The sequence below is a fragment of the Pseudophryne corroboree genome, chromosome 2, assembly GCF_028390025.1.
Source record: "Pseudophryne corroboree isolate aPseCor3 chromosome 2, aPseCor3.hap2, whole genome shotgun sequence".
Classification (NCBI taxonomy): Eukaryota; Metazoa; Chordata; class Amphibia; order Anura; family Myobatrachidae; genus Pseudophryne; species Pseudophryne corroboree.
Window position 1 is genome coordinate 486,542,928 of NC_086445.1, and position 20,318 is coordinate 486,563,245.

The 20,318-nt window shown below is 45.2% G+C and overlaps 1 protein-coding gene and 1 pseudogene across 1 annotated transcript in view; one reads left to right on the forward strand and one right to left on the reverse strand.

Moving 5' to 3' along the window:
- DOC2B (double C2 domain beta) overlaps nucleotides 1-20,318 on the forward strand; it is a 1,147,407-nt gene that overhangs the window by 967,442 nt on the left and 159,647 nt on the right. The gene's annotated exons all lie outside the window — the stretch shown is intronic.
- LOC135050426 (transmembrane protein 229A-like) lies at nucleotides 586-11,376 on the reverse strand (annotated as a pseudogene).

Consider the following 20,318-nt stretch of genomic DNA (forward strand, 5'->3'; position numbering starts at 1 on the left):
AAAGACTATTAGGGATTCCCCACCTAATTTTTAGATTTGCTTTTAGAATAAGCCATGTTTAACTAAGAACTGCAACCTACTGCTGGACAGTGTAGACTATGATTTATCCCAGTCCTGGCCTTAAGCAGGAAGGTAAGACATCTGATGGGGCTCCCAACATTGTGTAATAGCAGCATGTGATAATACACTACACGGCTATCATGGCATCATATTATACAGATGTGTCCTCATACATCTTGCCTTAATACATCATGCCTAGCATAAGTCAGCGGGCAGCTTCCAGACAGCTCTGCTAATGTCGGCATCTTTGTTTTGCCAAAAATGCTTCTTATTCGCATCACTATGTGACTAGGACGCACAAGCAGATTATGCTGATTAAAATGATATGCGACATGCCTATATTTTGCATGCGACTGTGGCTGTTTCTGCATACGAATCGCTATGTTACAGTGATTTCCAGGAAAACACTATAACGTACCATTTCTTATGCAGATACAGCCTCAGTTACACACAGAATATAGGCATGCCTCATATCATTTTAATCAGCATAAGCAACGCGACTTAGACACATTTAAATGAAAAAAGTCACACATAAGGAAGCTTGGCACTACCAATACTGGAAGGGCTGTTTAACGTGACTGCAGCAAGGATGTACGAGGACACATCTGTAGTACATTATAATAAGCATAGAAAATGAAGAAGGCAGAACCAGATAAATACGTTAATGGTTGGTAATTACCAGTTTAGAGCCAGGACCTGTAGCTGTGCATACAGCAGTCTCTGAGGAGGGGGAAAGAAGAAATAAATGGCAGCGATCTAATTGCAATTTTATTAGCTTGAATCTGTAGCAGTGTGTAAAGGCATGAGATCAATGAAATGTGGTCACTTCTGAGGCATGCTATGTACTGTGGAGGTCATTCCGAGTTGTTCGCTTGCAAGGCGATTTTAGCAGAGTTGCTCATGCTAAGCCGCCGCCTACTGGGAGTGAATCTTAGCATCTTAAAATTGCGAACGAAGTAATCGCAATATTGCGATTACACACCTCGTAGCAGTTTCTGAGTAGCTTCAGACTTACTCGGCATCTGCGATCAGTTCAGTGCTTGTCGTTCCTGGTTTGACGTCACAAACACACCCAGCGTTCGCCAAGACACTCCTCCGTTTCTCCTGCCACTCCTGCGTTTTTTCCAGAAACGGTAGCGTTTTTTCCCACACGCCCATAAAACGGCCTGTTTCCGCCCAGTAACACCCATTTCCTGTCAATCACATTACGATCGCCAGAACGATGAAAAAGCCGTGAGTAAAATTACTAAGTGCATAGCAAATTTACTTGGCGCAGTCGCAGTGCGGACATTGCGCATGCGCATTAAGCGGAAAATCGCTGCGATGCGAAGATTTTTACCGAGCGAACAACTCGGAATGAGGGCCTGTATGTGTAAATGTAACATTCTATAATGTGGAAATAATTGTGCCTGTTCTGTGCCACTAAACAGACTAATGATTAAAGTGAATGAGGGGGTCAAGACTAAAGCAAAAGGTGATGACCCTAGTTCAGCTGAATAATTAGTATCCAATGAAAGAAGATTCCACAGAAGCATATTTACTTGATTTACTGTACATGGGACTTTATTCAGAGATGGATACAGATCGCTGCATACTCAGCCAGATCTGCGTCCATCTCCTCACATGCCGGCATGTGTGAGGCCACCTTCCCGATGCGTCCACAATTAGATTGCGGACACATCAGAACTAAAGTTGACCCCTGGCTGCGCTGTCAGGTGGTCGGCCACCATTTTTTTAATCACAGCGGCTGCATGTGACATCACACAGCCACCCTGAAAAATGGTCCCGGTACTCCCCCATTAGAACCGCCCAGCTTTCCCCCCCCCCCCCCTTCCCAATGCCGTGTCGCTGCTCCACAAACGTCCACTGCTGTCAATCACATTGCAGTAGCATCCATCTGGGATGCGACCACAATGTGTGGGGTTGCGCAGCCGCTAAGCATGCGCAGTTTGCCTCGATCGGCAAACTGTGCTTCGGGCCGCATTAGCAGCCAGGTCTGAATGACCCCCATGGTTTATTGAACTTACAGTAGGTGGCAGATTGTGGAGATGGTCCTACAACAGGCATATCTATCATAGTCTATGTTTATCAATAATTGTAGCTGGAAGAGACACTGAACACCACTGTCGCACTGGAGAACTCTGAGTCACATTCCTAGGAATAGCAAAACATGCAAATAAGAAGTCATGTCCTTTCTCTATCCAGACAAAACTTGCAAATCATTCATATGGTGGAACAAGGGATTTAAAGCACTGCTGGCATACTTAGCTCACAATCATGTGTAAATCCACCTTGCATCATCTAAGTGGATGTTTATGGATATATTTTGCAACAGGGATTTAGCTACAATTCATAAACGTAGAATGTAAACAGTTCTGTTGCATTTTGTTATTGCTTCTTTCTTAAGGCCCATACACATTAGACGATGTCGCTCTGTGAGCGACATCGTCTAACGTTTCCCCCTCCCGGGCCGGCCGGTCGGCGGCCGCCTGTATGCACTGAGCGATATGACCGCTCATATCGCTCAGTGACGTCACGCCCCCGCCAGCCCTGCATGAAGGTCGTGGACGACAGTCCACATCCTTCATGCATGCCCTACCGACAGCGACGATCGTTGCCGACCCGCGGGGCCGCGCATCGGTCGTCGCTGGCGGCATACACACTTAACGATACAATGAGCGACGTCGCTCAAGGAGGGGGAAAAATTATATCGTTAAGTGTGTATGGACCTTTACTGTTCTGTTATTGACAAATATATAGAAGTTTTATTCCATATAACAAGTATTAGTAGTGATCCATGCAACAAAAGTAGCCACTGTGGGCTGTGTATGCTGCGTTCGCAGAAACAAATGTGTATGTTTCCCAAATGCAGAATTGTATGCATCTTGTTGTGTACTCGCTACCTATTTCTATGTTTGGTGTGCTACTCATCATCATTAACATGTGATTGAAATTCATATGGCTCGCCAGTAATTGTATGTGCATTGCTCCGTAATGTGAAAACACACAATGGGGCAAAACCATGCCTTGTAAATGATTGGTGCTTTAAAAAATGTCCAATATCGGCCGCATCCCACACCTCTGGCAAACTCTTAGTTTAAGGAACAGCATGTTTATGGCAACGTCACCTCTACATTTAAAGAAAAAATTAGTTATAAGACAAAACCCAACATAACTAATTGCCACCTTAAATTTAGACGCAATCTCACCAAAAATACAGCAGTTCCTTAAACTCGGAACAAAATGACATAACCCAGGGCCAGTTCAAGGTCTTTCTGCACCCTAGGCAAATCTTGAGCCTAGCGCCCCCTACCCTGCAAACTTCCCCCCCCCACCCACCTCCCAGAGGGGAGATGCAGGGGCCACTAGGTGGGCTAGGGTGAATTATGCATCATTATACATATACAGAGAAAAGGGACAACACTTTTAAAGTTACTTTGTTTACACAATATGCCATTGCTTTAAAAGTCCTTGAGTGCCTTCTATTCTTTATATACTGTATAATACTGTATATGGGGTCTGCGAGGAATATTTATTTGGGGATGGGTACAGGATGCCGCCGGTCAGAATACAGACAGCAGCATCCCAACCACCATAATACTGACATTTTGAATGAAATTAATTAACCTTCCCCTTCCCCTAACTCTCCCGCCCCACAGCCTAACCCTAACCCTCCCCGGGATACTAATATTTAGTATGCCAGCTGTCGGAATTGCCGCATCAGCATTCTGACAGGTGTTGGGATTCTGGCGCCAGTATTCTGAATGCCAACACCTATCTGTCGAGGTGCCATCTACGTCCCTTAAATTGTATGTGTAAATATATATATATATATACACACACACACACACACACACACACACACACACACACATACAGTATATTTGTATGCTCATAATTGTGTTCCATTCCCCCATCTGTAAGTTCATTACTAACTTACTAACATACAGAGACATCCTCCAGTTTTTTGCTAGACGAACTCAGTGGTGCCCTCCAGTGGACGGCGCCCCTAGGCAGCAGCATAAAATTGCTTAATGGTAGAGCCGGCCCTGACATAGGGGGTCATTCCGACCTGATCGCACGCTAGCTATTTTTTGCAGCCCTGCAATCAGATAGTTGCCGCCTAATGGGGAGTGTATTTTCGCTTTGCAAGTGTGAGAACGCTTGTGCTGCCGAGCGGTACAAAAAAGTTCTGTGCAGTTTCTGAGTAGGTCTGAACTTACTCAGCTGCAGTTTTGACCTGATCCCAGCGCTGCAAAAAATAGCTAGCGTGCGATCAGGTCGGAATGACCCCCATAACCCCATAATTTTTATAGTTTTTTTTATGACGCTATTGAAATACGAAAGTTTAAAATATAATAAAATTCACTGTTGGGCTAATACAAATCAGACGTTTAACACCATATAGTAAAATAGTATAGAATAGAGATGAGTGGACTTCACGTCACAAGCCCGGATCCGAGTCAGGCTCGGGTTTTCCCGCCTGACTCAGAAACCAGAACGAGGCAAAACGTCATCATCCCACTGTCAGATTCTCATGGGGATCCGTGCGTTGCCGCCATTTTCACTCCAGTCTCGGAGAGTGTAGTGAGAGGACGTGTCTCCGTCCTCAGTGTCTGTCTGGGCGAGAAAGTGGGGTGGCGATTCCAGTGCTGTCTTGTGCTGCTTAGTCCAGTATAGTGTCTTATGCTGCATCAGTCCAGGCAGTCACAGTGGTGGTGTCCTCTGCTGCTATATGTCCCCAGTGCTGCTGTATAAGTCCCTTGCAGTTTTGCTGTGCTGTCTTGTATCAGACCAGGAGTAATGTCTTGTGCAGCATCAGTCCATTGACCAGTCACAGGGGTGGTGTACTCTGTTGACATATATCCGGTGTAGCTGTATAAATCCCTTTCAGTGGTGCTGTGTTGTCCTGCATCAGATCAGGGGTAGTGTCTTGTGCAGCATCAGTCCAGTGACCAGTCATAGTGGTGGTGTCCTCTGCTGCCATATATCCAGTGTTACTGGCGTATAATTCCCGTGATACTGGCGTATAATTACTGTGATACTGGCGTATAATTACTGTGATACTGCCGTATAATTCCAGTGATCCTGCCGTATAATTCCAGTGGTACTGGCATATAAATCCAGTGATCCTGCCATATAATTCCAGCGATACTGCCGTGTATGTATATATATATATATATATATATATATATACCCTGTTGCAAAGCTGATTACTGAGGCCATAACAACTATGCTGGTGCTATACGTGCGTCCGGTATCCGCCATTGTGTCGCTTAGCTTAGTCATAGAGCTACCTCATTGCACCTCTTTTACTTCTTGTCATGATATGCTGTTTGGGTACTATTTTTTTTTTTTTAGGTGCCATCCTGCCTGACACTCCTAGATGGGCCAATTGTTTGTGTCGCTTAGCTTAGTGATACAGCTACCTCATTGCACCTCTTTTACATCTTTGCATGAGGTGCTGTTTGGGGCCTTTTTTTTATATCTGCCCTCCTGTCTGACACTGCAGTGACACTCCTAGATGAGCCAGGTGTTTTTTGTGTTGCTTAGTTTAGTCATACAGCTACCTCATTGCACCTCTTTTACATCTCTGCATGATGTCCTGTTTGGGTCCTTTTTTTTATATCTGCCCTCCTGTCTGAAACTGCATTGCCATTCCTAGGGGTATATTCAAGTGGTGTCGAAAAGACGTCAGTTTCGACTTTTTAAGGTCGAATCGTGATTCAACCTATTCAGTCCTATTCGACAAGTCGTGGAATTCGACTAGTCGAAAAGCATGTGGATCGGTGGGCAGATTTTGGCCCCCTTTTCAACAATCTCAGTCCGACATAAAATAATGTCGGACTGAGATGTGGGACCCAGAGGAGGAGAGGGGGGGGGGAGCCGCAGGGAGACGGGGGACAACCGCGGGCATACAGGGGAGATCAGTGCTACAGCACAGCGCTGCAGCAGGATGTCACACAGCCGCGCCGCTCACGGCAGCGTCCACTCGGCTCCAGCAAGTGAGGTCATGCTTGCTGGAGCCGGGTGGACACTGCCGTGGGGTCGGGCGGCTGTGTGACATCCTCCTGCAGCGCTACTGTAGCGCTGATCTCCTCCGTCTGCCCGCCGGCTGTCCTCGCTGATCTCCCCGCAGCTCTCCTCCTCTGGGTCCCTCATCTCAATTCGAATTTTTAAAAGTCGAATTGAGATGAGATTTGAATAAGGGTTGTCGGATCCATTCCGACAAATGCATGTAGGAATGGATCCGACCCTAATTGAATATACCCCTTAGATGGGCCACGTGTTTGTGCGCAACACTTGTGTCACTTAGCTAGAGGACTGGATTATGAGAAAAGGCTTAATAGGTTGAATATGCATACACTAGAAAAGAGGCGTCTAGGAGGGGATATTATTAATATCTTCAAATATGTAAAGGGGCATTACAAAGAGTTATCAGAGGAATTATTTATTAAAAGAACACAGTTAGGACATGTGGTCACTCGCTGCGGCTGGAGGAGAGAAAGTTCCGAACGCGACGGAGGAAAGGGTTCTTCACTGTTAGGGCAATTAGAATGTGGAATTCCCTGCCAGGGAAGGTGGTAATGGCGGACTCTGTAAATGGATTTAAAAAAGGAATGGATACATTTCTGAATGAAAATGATATCCAAGGTTATAATATTTAAAATATCAAAATGGTTAATCCGAGGGTTATATGAGTTATAGTATTTAACTAGTCATAAAACATTACTCAGTGGGTATGTAGATTCATCACAACTTAATACAGGTGTGAACATGATGGGCAAATTGCCTCTTTTGAACCTCAACTACTATATTACTATGTATGTTACTATGTTATGTTAGCTTAGTCATACATCAACCTTGGTGCACCTATTTTTCATATTTGCATCATGTGCTGTTTGGAGCATTGGTTTTTAAAGTGCCATCCTGTCTGACACTTCCATATAAGTCCAAGAGTACTGCTGTATTAATCCAGGGGTACTGCCGTATAAATCCACCAATTGCAGAATTTTGAAAAATGACAGGGGCGTGCAGGAGATGCTATCAGTGGACTGAAAAATTGCGGACCACTTTCGACATTCAGCCACTACTAGATGGGCAAGGTGGTTGTGTCGCTTAGCTTAGTCATACAGCAACCTCGGTGCACCTCTTTTTCTTCTTTGCATCATGTGCTGTTTGGGGCCTATTTTTTAAATCTGCCATCCTGTCTGACACTGCAGTGCCACTCCTAGATGGGCCAGGTATTTTTTCCGCACACTTGTGCCGCTTAGCTTAATCATACTGCCATCTCCGTGCAACCTTTTGGCCTAAAAATAATAGTGTGAGGTGTTCAGAATATACTGGAAATGAGTGGAAATGAATGTTATTGAGGGTAATAATACAGTTGCATCAAAATTAGTCCCAAATTCTGTAATTTTAGCCGTTTTTGTGTTTTTTCAAAAATCTTCCAGATCCAAAACCAAAACATGAAAGGGTGGTTTTGGCAAAACCAATCCAAAACCAAAACACAAGCGAGGAATTAGAACCAAAACACAAAACACGAAAAGTGCCCGCCGCACATCTCTAGTATAGAGTTACACATTGCCCCTTAATTATGGTAAGGAATCTTGTTCATCTTCCTTTGCACTTCTGTGGGGTTCAGGGGAAAATAAATAAACGGGTGGGATTTAGAAGGCAAAGTTTCCAGGTTCCAGCCATCTGCCCGCTACCAAGAGCAGCACTAGTCCATAGTAAATTGTCAGTGGGGAATTAGCCAATACCAATCAAAGGCCCTCATTCCGAGTTGTTCGCTCATTAATTTTCTTTGCATCGCAGCGATTTTCCGCTAACTGCGCATGCGCAATGTTCACACTGCGGCTGCGCCAAGTAAATTTGCTAAGAAGTTTGGTATTTTACTCACGGCAATACAAGGTTTTTTCTTCGTTCTGGTGATCGTAGTGTGATTGACAGGAAGTGGGTGTTTCTGGGCGGAAACTGGTCGTTTTATGGGTGTGTGTGAAAAAACGCTGCCGTTTCTGGGAAAAACGCGGGAGTGGCTGGAGAAACAGGGGAGTGTCTGGGCGAACGCTGGGTGTGTTTGTGACGTCAAACCAGGAACGACAAGCACTGAACTGATCGCACTGGAAGAGTAAGTCTCGAGCTACTCAGAAACTGCACAGAAAAATTTTTCGCAATATTGCGATTCTTTCGTTCGCAATTCTGCTAAGCTAAGATTCACTCCCAGAGGGCGGCGGCTTAGCGTGTGCACTGCTGCAAAAAGCGGCTAGCGAGCGAACAACTCGGAATGAGGGCCAATGAGTAGGTGTTGCAGCAATGTGAATACACATATGCAGAACTAAGCTAGTATAAGAGCCTGGTTCCAGGTACCGGTTTTGATAACCTCCTATGACACAGTGGGAGGAGTCAGTAGCAGGTTTTATATATACATCTATATATACATCTCTATGTGAGAGGGAATCCGTATACCCCAGGAGGGACAGATTAAGCCCACTTTGGTTACTCAGGAATAAGTAATCTTCCTGCAATCTGTACCGACCACAGGAATAAGGCCACACAGTCACAAGCTTTTGGTTCCGGTATGAATGGTCGACAATGTTAAGGTCGACACTCATTAGGTCGACCACTACTGGTCGACATTGACATGGTCGACACTGACAAATGGTCGACACATGAAAATGGTCTACATGTGAAAAGGTTGACATGGATGTGTGGACTGTTTTTGGTGTCATTTGTCCGTAACATAACCAGGATCCCCAATTAGTTACCATTCCCAATCGTAGTCCATGTGGATAGTAAAGTATGAAAAAGTAAAAAATCTAATTAAAAAAAAAGCTATGTCGACCTTTCATGTGTCAACCATTTTCATCTGTCGAACATTTGACCATGTCGACCATGTAAATTTCCTAATGAGTGTTGACCTTAACATTGTCGACCATCTGAACAGATACCCCTTCCAATACCAGGCTGGCCTCAAGGTTACTATGAGCTTGCATTCTGATGCCAACTAATTCCTAATATACTGTGGTATGAGTCTCTTTCTTTTGTAGAATTCGTCTGACTTCCAGAAAAGAAAAGTCTACAGTAATTGCTAAATAATGAATATTGACAGAATTTTTCTGATTGTTAATGAAACCAGCATGCCTCCATAATATCACAAGCAGAATAAATATAATTGCAAGTGAACACAAAAGATCTATGGATCTCAACAGGGCACTGTAAATCAAAAGGAATACAAAAAGGATAATTAGACATCAAAACACATTCTCTTTTTTTTCTCATTGCATACTGCAAATATAACTCTCAAAGTCCTTTCATTGTGAATTACATATTACTGGATAATAGCACAAATACTAATTATATTGCCCGAGAGACAAACTGTGTTTTGTGCTTTTTAAACTACAGACTGCTGAATGAGAAGTAACAGTATATTAGTCTACGCCAAAGCATTGCCACAAAAACATACTGTATATCCCCCCAAAATGTACAATCTATAACTTGTACAGCCAAGGGCTAATCAGGATTTTTTGTCATTACAATTATGTACTAGGGGCCTAATTCAGATGCAGTTGCAAAGCTGCTATTGTACACAAATCGGCCGATGCTTTCTTACTGCTCATGCGTCTGAGCCACAGTGCGCATGCGCAGAGAGTGAAATGCGATTGCAGTTGCAAAAAGGAATTAGTTGCGGAGTGAGTGATCAGCCACGGCATTATCTGAGCCTGCATAAATTAGCAGTTGCAATCTTACTTGCTTCTGGATAGCCCTCAGCGTCCTGGGAGAACAGCTCAATCTGTGCATCTACAGAGGCACTCAGACTCTGCGACATGACCTGATTTGCAATAATGGTACCGATATATCAGCATTTATACACCATCAGACAGAAATGATATGACTATAGTGGGCGTCCCTATGCTCAGGTTAGCTCTGCACATATTAGCATATAGAGGGTCATTCCGACCCGATCGCTCGCTGCAGTTTATTGCAGCGCAACTATCGGGTCGAATCTGCGCATGCGCTGGCGCCACAGTGCGCCGGCACATGATGGACAGCGAAAGGGCGTTGTACCATAGCGATCGCCTCTGCCTGATTGACAGACAGAGGCAGTCGCTGGGCGGGAGGGGGCTGGATGGCGGCGTTAAGCCGCCGTTTAGGGGGAGCGGTCCAGCCAACGCAGGCGTGGCTGGACTGTTGTGGGGTGGGCCGCTGCGACCCGGGAGGCAGAGAGGTTCTCCCGGCGACCCGCAGGAGCTGCGCTGGCCGGGAGTTACTCCTGAAATGCAAAAGCATTGCAGCTGTGCGATGCTTTTGCATTTCTACGGGGGGGGGGGAGTGGGGAGCCGGCACTGACATGCTGGGCGTCCCCCCGCATGTCTGAGTGGCTGATAGCAGCTGTGCTAAATTTTTGCTTGTTGAAGGTGGGGCCATCGGTCAGCATGCTGGGCAGCCTTGCTCAGTGATGGGCGGCCCCCAGCATGCGAGCCAAAGGACAGCAAATTCTGCTAATTACCAGAATTTGCTGTCCTTACTGAATTAGGCCCTGTATCTAGAGGTTAAAGTGAGCCGGAACGGGGCGGAACTGTGTTCCATCAGTTCCAATTGGAGACGAAACACAGTTCCGCCTCGTCCGGCTCACCTAACTAAGAAAGTGAGCCTGGAGCCGCATGGGGTTCCGGGCGTCCGCTGAGGTTGTGTTACAAGCAGGCACCGGCTCCTTCCACTCAGCGGGCTGCCCTGCGCATTGAAGGCGGATGTGAAGAAGACCTTGTCCAGGAAGCCGTGCATGCCGAAGAAGAGAAAGCGCAGCGGCAGCCAGCGTCCAGCACTAGCCCAGGCAGCTCCCAACCTCTCCTAGCTCTGGTACTGCAGCCTCAGCAAGCTCCGGAGAAACACCTGCAAGTAGTATATGGCCAGCCCATACTGCAGCACCAGCTCTGCCGCACTCAATGCCCATTCCTTGGGGCAGCACTGCAGCAGCGTCCTCGGCAGCAGGATCTGCAGGCCCACGAAGATGAAGTGGAAAGCCAGGTGGTTGTCGGGGAAGCTCTTCCTCTGCAGGTAGATCCTCTCCAGGGCAAGGTGAGCGGCGGTGTGCAGCAGGCACCGGGATGGGTTGGAGAAGCCCACAAGACTGTAGTCCTGGCTGTAAGGGAAGCGCCGGGTGCAGGAGCCCAGCACATCCAGGGTCAGGCCGTGCATGCCATAAAAATACAGCCTCATCCAGACAGGCAAGGGCTGCAAGGAGGTGCCCACTGATGGAGCCTTCACTCGGGCTCTGACCACCTGCCGCCTCCAGGCACCCTGGTTCCTACCCATGTTGCCATCCGCAGGGGGGCATCTCTACACGGGGCATCTCTACAGGGGGCATATCTACAGGGGGCAATACCACTGGGGGCCATATGTACTATGGGCTCTACATAAGGGGCACTACAACTGTGGGCACTACCACTACAGTGGGCATTGCATAAGGGACACTACTACTGAGGGCATTGTATAAGGGGTGCTACTGCTATGGTCATTATGTGTATTTGGGGTGCTACTACTTTGGGTTTTGTGTATAAGGGGCACTAATGTGTGTCATAACATAAGATTGTGCTACTGTGCGCCGTAATTTGAATTGGGGATACTGTTGGGTGACCATGCCCCTTTCTTTTTGTGACCACGCGCAATACCTTTCAACTTGGCCGCTTGGGTAGGGGGGTGAGTTCCACCACCTCTCCAGGACCACTTTAAGCACTGCCTGTATCTTAATATAATTAGTTATTTTAGACCCTTGTTCTGCCACCCAAAAGGCTTACTTACTGGAAGTTTGTTGGGCTTAGAATAAAATGCAATGTGCTTTTTGTAGATGATTTATATAAATTAATATATTCTAACTTCAATGGTCCTTTAAAACTTTGAGTAATTATAAATATGACTTTCTGATTCATTGGTTTGGAAGTAAGAAGTATGGAATTGAGATTAAGTTCAAGCAATGTCACATTTATTTTATATAATCACTGTATAGTAGGGATTATTTTTGTACACTGCTTGCTTTTCCATATTAGTTTCTTACTTCTTTATTTAGCTAGTACTCTGGCTGTGATCTCTGTATGGTTGCAGTCATTAGCAGTTCCTGCACAGCAACTGCCATGTAAAACTGATTCATTCCATGTATCTTAAATTAAAAATATAAAACTGGCACTAAGGGAAATAAATAAAAATACAATAAGTAATTAAATTGTTATAAACCATTTGTTCACACATATAAGGTCAAAGCTTGGGGAAAGAAGCACCACAAAGCCTCAAACAGTCAAATCGAAAAACAAAATTGATCCTCTAGTGCAGAACTAACTCAGGGATTAATATAAATGCCGCTCTCAGACAACATAACAAAACAGTAATTCCAATAAATACTGTACTCATGCTTTTTTTTTTTTAAAAATCAGCAAAAGATATGTGTGTAAAACTGAATGCGCCACGCATAGTGCTGTGCGCCATGAAGGGGCGTGTCCTGCTTTTCATATGGGGAGTATCAGTTGCCACGCAGGGGTGTGTCCAGCAGCGAACCAGCATGAAAAAATGGTTTGAGGCTTTGATCATGGGTTGATTTATAAGAGTATGAAAAGCTGCATTGCTCAAGAAAATGGGTATTTTAATTAAAAATAAAGGCTTGTTTTGTCTTTGCTCAGTATATCAATGGAGTTTTTGCTCATAATAACCTCAGTAGTGGACCCTCTATATATCTAGAACACCATCCTCAGATTTTGTTGCCAGAACAGAAGCAATAAAATATGCTTTATTCATGGAGTGAAAGATTTGTTTAACGCTGGGCTGTATATTATTATTATTATTATTATTATTATTATTATTATTTTATTTTTTAAAGATTCTTATTATACAGCACTGTAGCTCACCAGTGCTGTCATGCTTCTTACTCCCTGGCTTAGGTCAGTGAATAAGTCATCACATAAGCCAAGTGTCAAAATATTTGGAATGAGTGTCAAGGCAATGGTGACGTGACACAGGTTAACAACATTAAAAAATAAACGTATATTTCTAATAGTAATACAGTATACATAGTGTATATATACACTGCTCAAAAAAATAAAGGGAACACTAAAATAACACATCCTAGATCTGAATGAATGAAATATTCTTATCAAATACTTTGTTCTTTACATAGTTGAATGTGCAGACAACAAAATCACACAAAAACGATCAATGGAAATCAAATTTATTAACAAAGGGAGGTCTGGATTTGGAGTCACACTTAAAATTAAAGTGGAAAAACACACTACAGGCTGATCCAACTTTGATGTAATGTCCTTAAAACAAGTCAAAATGAGGCTCAGTAGTGTATGTGGCCTCCAGGTGCCTGTATGACCTCCCTACAACGCCTGGGCATGCTCCTGATGAGGTGGCGGATGGTCTCCTGAGGGATCTCCTCCCAGACCTGGACTAAAGCATCCGCCAACTCCTGGACAGTCTGTGGTGCAACGTGGCGTTGGTGGATGGAGCGAGACATGATGTCCCAGATGTGCTCAATTGGATTCAGGTCCGGGGAACGGGCGGGTCAGTCCATAGCATCATCCAGGAGCCTTCGTCTTGCAGGAACTGCTGACACACTCCAGCCACATGAGGTCTAGCATTGTCTTGCATTAGGAGGAACCAAGGGCCAACCACACCAGCATATGGTCTCACAACGGGTCTGAGGATCTCATCTCGGTACCTAATGACAGTCAGGCTACCTCTGGCGAGCACATGGAGGGCTGTGCGGCCCCCCAAAGAAATTCCACCCCACACCATTACTGACCCACTGCCAAACCGGTCATGCTGGAGGATGTTGCAGGCAGCAGAATGTTCTCCTTGGCGTCTCCAGACTCTGTCACGTCTGTCACATGTGCTCAGTGAGAACCTGCTTTCATCTGTGAAGAGCACAGGGTGCCAGTGGCGAATTTGCCAATCTTGGTCTTCCCTGGCAAATGCCAAACGTCCTGCACGGTGTTGGGCTGTAAGCACAACCCTTACCTGTGGACATCGGGCCCTCATACCACCCTCATGGAGTCTGTTTCTGATCGTTTGAGTAGACACATGCACATTTGTGGAGGTCATTTTGCAGGCTCTGGCAGTGCTCCTCCTTGCACAAAGGCAGAGGTAGCAGTCCTGCTGCTGGGTTGTTGCCCTCCTACGGCCTCCTCCACTTCTCCTGATGTACTGGCCTGTCTCCTGGTAGCGCCTCCATGCTCTGGACACTACGCTGACAGATGCAGCAAACCTTCTTGCCACAGCTCGCATTTATGTGCTATCCTGGATGAGCTGCACTACCTGAGATACTTGTGTGGGTTGTAGACTCTGTCTCATGCTACCACTAGAATGAAAGCACCGCCAGCTTTCAAAAGTGACCAAAAAAATCAGCCAGATAGCATAGGAGCTGAGAAGTGGTCTGTGGTCGCCACCTGCAGAACAACTCTTTTATTGGGGGTGTCTTGCTAATTGCCTATAATTTCCACATGTTGTCTATTCCATTTGCACAACTGCATGTGAAATTGATTGTCAATCAGTGTTGCTTCCTAAGTGGACAGTTTGATTTCACAGAAGTGTGATTGACTTGGAGTTACATTGTGTTGTTTAAGTGTTCCCTTTATTTTTTTGAGCAGTGTATATATGAAATGCCTACATAGACTTACATAAATAACATAAACTATAATGTTTCCTCCTTTCTTTTCTCTTTGTTTTGCATTTTGCATTCTCTCCTGGGCTGGCTAAGTCAAGATGTCAAGTTCCACCATGGAATTTCCCCTGGTGCTTGAGATCTTGAGACAAATCTTAAGCCTAGAGTAGGTTAGTTTTGTCTTACGTTTTTCCTACTAGCTGGTTCCTATGCTGTTTATTTCCCACTACTGCAGGTCAGCTAGGGTCCATGTAAAACATCTACCACTGCCCAGTGCCAGAGTCTTTGCTATTAATGTGTGGCACCTTCTTTCTGAAACTATCACTGGAAAGATGGTGCCAGACACAGAGGGACCCACTTGCTGGCAGGAGCTTGACGTTTGATCTGGTCACGGCCCCCCTACACTGCACACCTTGCACTCAATATACTGTAAATACACCTATGAAAAGTATTCAAAAATAGTTTATTCTTTTTTTTTGCATTTTTTTTTAAATAGTGTTCCATGAAAGTGGAACTGGAATCCTAAGTCTTCTTCTAATAAGGCCCCACTTACCACTGCCAGACAGTATTACAGGAGTAACTGCAAGAGAAGGTAGAATTTTATTTAATGTTGATAAATAGGTCTCTTAAGGGGGGTACTCACGGAGCGATATTCTAAGCAATCTGACTAGATTGCTTAGAATTTAAGCAGGATCGCTCCGTGTGTACCCCATACAGCGATAGCGATGCACAGCTCCACGCATCGCTATCGCTGCAGCTAGATTGGCCTGCCGTGCAGGCCAATCTAGCGGGTCGCTCACTTCACCCGCTGGGTGAAATGAGCGGCCCCCCCGTCTCCCCCCGCACGCTCAGCACAGATCGCGCTGTGCTGAGCGGCGGTAGAGATGTGTGCTGAGCGAACCGCTCAGCACACATCTCTCACCGAATTGGCTTGTGGGTACTGGGCTTTCAGACATAGCCAAAAGTGACGGGAGATAAGCGAGGCGATATTCAAATGCCCCCTGTTATCGTGCTGATCGACCCCATTATAGTCAGGTTTAGGCGCGCAAAGCACCTAAACCCGACTAAAGTAATAGGCACCCAAACGGGTGTCTTTATGTGCATTTCAGCTTGCTACCCCTTGGGGGTAATGAACAGCCCCCCGGGGGCTGAAATGAACTTGTCGCGCCCGTTGGTAGGAACATTACAATACAACTGGCGGTCGCGATCGCAGCCGGGAGGGGGAAGAGCACATTTGAAGCCAGCCCTGTATGTCTAAATAATTTACAAGTTATCAATGAAAATGATTTAGCTGAAATAGACACATTTAAATGATGGACTCCATTTCTACCTATTCACAGCGATGCTGTACCTCATGGATTCTGTGGCTTTAATATTGCTTTGCTTGTCTTTATACCCATAGAGAAATTATTGATTTTATGTTGATTTACACATTTTAGACTGAACATTTTATCCTAGCACATTTTATCCTAGCACAGTCTGAATAAATATGTATTGAAATGATTTGTGTCTAGTGTTGCTAAGGATCTGAACAGGGCCATGGAATGCAATGGTTTACTGTAAATACTCTGCTTGAAATATGTAAAAGGTTGTCTTGAAAAATAACATAACATTCTGAATACAAACTAAATACATACGAAAAAAACTTAGAATTATTTGACAATGTGCTTGTCGCCCAGCTTGGGTCGTTCCCTGCTTATACCAGTCCAGGTCATCCGCTATATGAATGGTACCACCCCTGCACTTAATAAGTATATGGTATATTGGGGGTCATTCCGACCCGATCGCATGCTGCAGTTGTTCGCAGCGCAGCGATCGGGTCAGAACTGCCCATGCAACGGTGCCGCAGTGCGCCGGCGCATGCCAGACGGCCGAAGGGCGTCTTTACCTAGCAATCGCCTCTGCCTGATTGACAGGCAGAGGCGGTCACTGGGTGGGAGGGGGCAGCACAGCAGCGTTTGGCCGCCATTTTTGGGGCGCAGTCCGGCAATGCAGTCGTGGCCAGACCGTGTGGGGGGGCAGGCCGCAGCGGCTGCGTGATGTCACATGCAACCGCTACGCCCTGGGGCAGCGTCGAGTAACTCCCGGCCACACGGCCAGATGCTTTTGTACTTGTGCGGGGGATGGGGGGGCGGACTGACATGCGGGACGGACTAGACCTGTGCTGGACGTCCCCCCCGCTTGTCTGGGAAGATGATCGTAGCTGTGCTAAATTTAGCACAGTTACGATCAGCTCGGAATGACCCCCATAGTTATCCTGTGTGCATCTAGTAGCCCATACAGATGTGTGTTCTCACATATTGCTGCAGTCACGTTAAGAAGCCCTTCTAGTTGCGTCTAGTCCCAAGCGCATTTACTAATTTGCCTCTACTTGTGTGTCCTTTTCCCCGAAATTGCATTCTATTCACATCACTATGCGAATAAGACACATATAATTTTAATCAGCAGAGTCTGTTTGTGCATCTTATTTGCATAGCATGCGAATAAGACCCAATTTCGGGGGAGAAAGACACTTGGCGCTGGCCAAGTTCAAGGGGAGCTGCAGGCTCTTATGCATCCTGTTTGCCGCAACTTATTACGTACAGCTAGATGGACGCATCTGCATGTAATTGATGTGAGATGCAGGCAGGCTGCAGCTGTGAGATTTCATTGATTTTAGCCGCTAGATGTAAAGTTACAATTTGTTTTAAAGGAAAACAACCTTGTTCTTCCTTAAACACAAGTGCTGCTCACGCCCCATATTCACAAGTTTTTCCTAATAAAAATATAATTTTGACAAAAGAAAAAACAAATAAAATTATTTCTGCTTTAAATCTAGTGGCTACATCAATTAAATCTTTCCGGTGCCCACATCTCCATGCTATTACAATTGGGAGGGGGAGATGTACCAAGCAGTGATAAAAGTGAGACGTGAACCAGTGGAGAAGTTGCCCATGGCAACCAATCAGCATTGACGTAACATTTATAATTTGCAAACTATAAAAGTATACAGAGCAGCTGATTAGTTGCCATGGGCAGCTTCTCCACTGGCTCAATTCTCCACTTTTATCACTGCTTAGTACATCTCCCACAAAGTCTTTGTTGTCATTTAAAATAATGTATTCATTTAAATGTTTATGTGACTTAAGTTACGTGTCTGCTGTGTATCATAGGGCCTAATTCTGAGTTGATCGCAGCAGCAAATTTGTTAGAAGTTGGGCAAAACCATGTGTACTGCAGGGGGGACAGATATAACATGTGCAGAGAGAGTTAGATTTGGGTGGGGTGTATTCAAACTGAAATCTAAATTGCAGTGTAAAAATAAAGCAGCCAGTATTTACCCTGCACAGAAACAGAATAACACACCCAAATCTAACTCTCTCTGCAAATGTTATATCTGTCCCCCCTGCAGTGCACATGGTTTTGCCCAATCGCTAACAAACTTGCTGCTGCGATTAAATCAGAATTACCCCCATAATGTGGAGAAATACCTTAGGCACCATTTGAATGATAATGAATAGCTTTTCGTGTATTGAAAAAATATATATATTCACAAAACAAGCACTTATAGAACTACAAGCACCAGCATGCTTTGTCATCTAGAGCCGGCTGGGACCTTTAGTGCAACATTAAAAAAATACTGTATAAAAAAAATAAAACATCTACACTGTGAAAATAAATCTTTTATTAGGGTCAGTCCATCCCCAGGAGTCGCATGTATAAAATGTAACACAACCTGCATTGATACTTTGCATGTGAGCGTTATACGGAAATTTATTTCACACACTCAGAAAGATATAGGTTCAATGCTGCATCGGGCTAAGGTGGTCATTCCGAGTTGATCGCTCGCTAGCTGTTTTTAGCAGCCGTGCAAACACTATGCCGCCTCCCATTTTAGCTTAGCAGAAGTGCGAACGAAAGGATCGCAGAGCGACTACAAAGTATTTTTGTGCAGTTTTAGAGTAGCTGAATACCTACTCAGCGCTTGCGATGACTTCAAACTGTTCAGTTCCTGTTTTGATGTCACAAACACGCCCTGTGTTCGCCCAGCCACGCCTGCGTTTTCCCTGGCACGCCTGCGTTTTTTCGAACACTCCCTGAAAACGGTCAGTTGACACCCAGAAACGCCCACTTCATGTCAATCACTCTGCGGCCAGCAGTGCGACTGAAAAGGTTCGCTAGACCCTGTGTGAAACTACATCGTTCTTTGTAATAGTACGACGCGCTTGTGTGCCGCATACGCATGCGCAGAAGTGCCATTTTTTTGCCTCATCGCTGCACAGCGAACGAACGCAGCTAGCGATCAACTCGGAATGACCACCTAAATGTGATTTTATTACTGTTTCTGATTATCCAATGTCAGGCATTGCATTTGCTGCTTATGTTGAACAGTGAAACAGGGATTAGAAGCAAGAAAAGATCAACAGACTTTGTTTAATTTGCTACTTCAGGAAAGCTAAGACAGCAGACTATTCTACAGGTGCTATGCAAGTCAAAGTGCCAATCTCACACAAAGCGAGGCTAGCACATTGACAGCTATGTCATTAATATAGATGTGTATACTAGATTTCTCACCAACAAGAATGATGTGGAGGGCACTGTGTCCTATTATCTGCTAAAAAAACAAACAATATACCTTTATCTGTGTATATAGGCCCTCATTCCGAGTTGTTCGCTCGTTCTTTTTCATCGCATCGCAGTGAAAATCCGCTTAGTACGCATGCGCAAAGTTCGCACTGCGACTGCGCCAAGTAACTTTACTATGAAGAAAGTATTTTTACTCACGGCTTTTTCTTCGCTCCGGCGATCGTAATGTGATTGACAGGAAATGGGTGTTACTGGGCGGAAACACGGCGTTTCAGGGGCGTGTGGCTGAAAACGCTACCGTTTCCGGAAAAAACGCAGGAGTGGCCGGAGAAACGGTGGGAGTGGCTGGGCGAACGCTGGGTGTGTTTGTGATGTCAACCAGGAACGACAAGCACTGAACTGATCGCACAGGCAGAGTAAGTCTGGAGCTACTCTGAAACTGCTAAGTAGTTAGTAATCGCAATATTGCGAATACATCGGTCGCAATTTTAAGAAGCTAAGATTCACTCCCAGTAGGCGGCGGCTTAGCGTGTGTAACTCTGCTAAATTCGCCTTGCGACCGATCAACTCGGAATGAGGGCCCTAGATTTGTCTTCATTAGTGATGGAAAATAGCTGGAGGCAAGAGTAAATCTGATGTTGAGATTAACTCGGCAGTCTTAAAAATTATTCGCAGCACTCTGGTGTATTACTGCTGTCTTGTTGGCAAAAAGTATTGCTTTTGTTGTGTAATACCTCTTGGTTGTTTTGAACCCAGTAAAAATGTTAGACGTTTCTTTATTTTTTAGGAAAAGCTGGGAGCACACAGTGGTAATGGTACAGAAAATGCTCATACCTCTCAACTGTCCCGATTTTCGCGAGGCAGACACAATTTTTTGGGACTGTCCCACCTGAGGGCTGCAGTGTCCCGCAGTGGGGGGGGGGGGGGGGTAGTAGACAGTTAGGAGATGGATATAAAGTATTAGACACTCAGCTCCTAGCTGTCATTTTTCAAACACAGCCTGTGACAGGGCAGTTAGGAGCTGATTGGTTGGTACTTT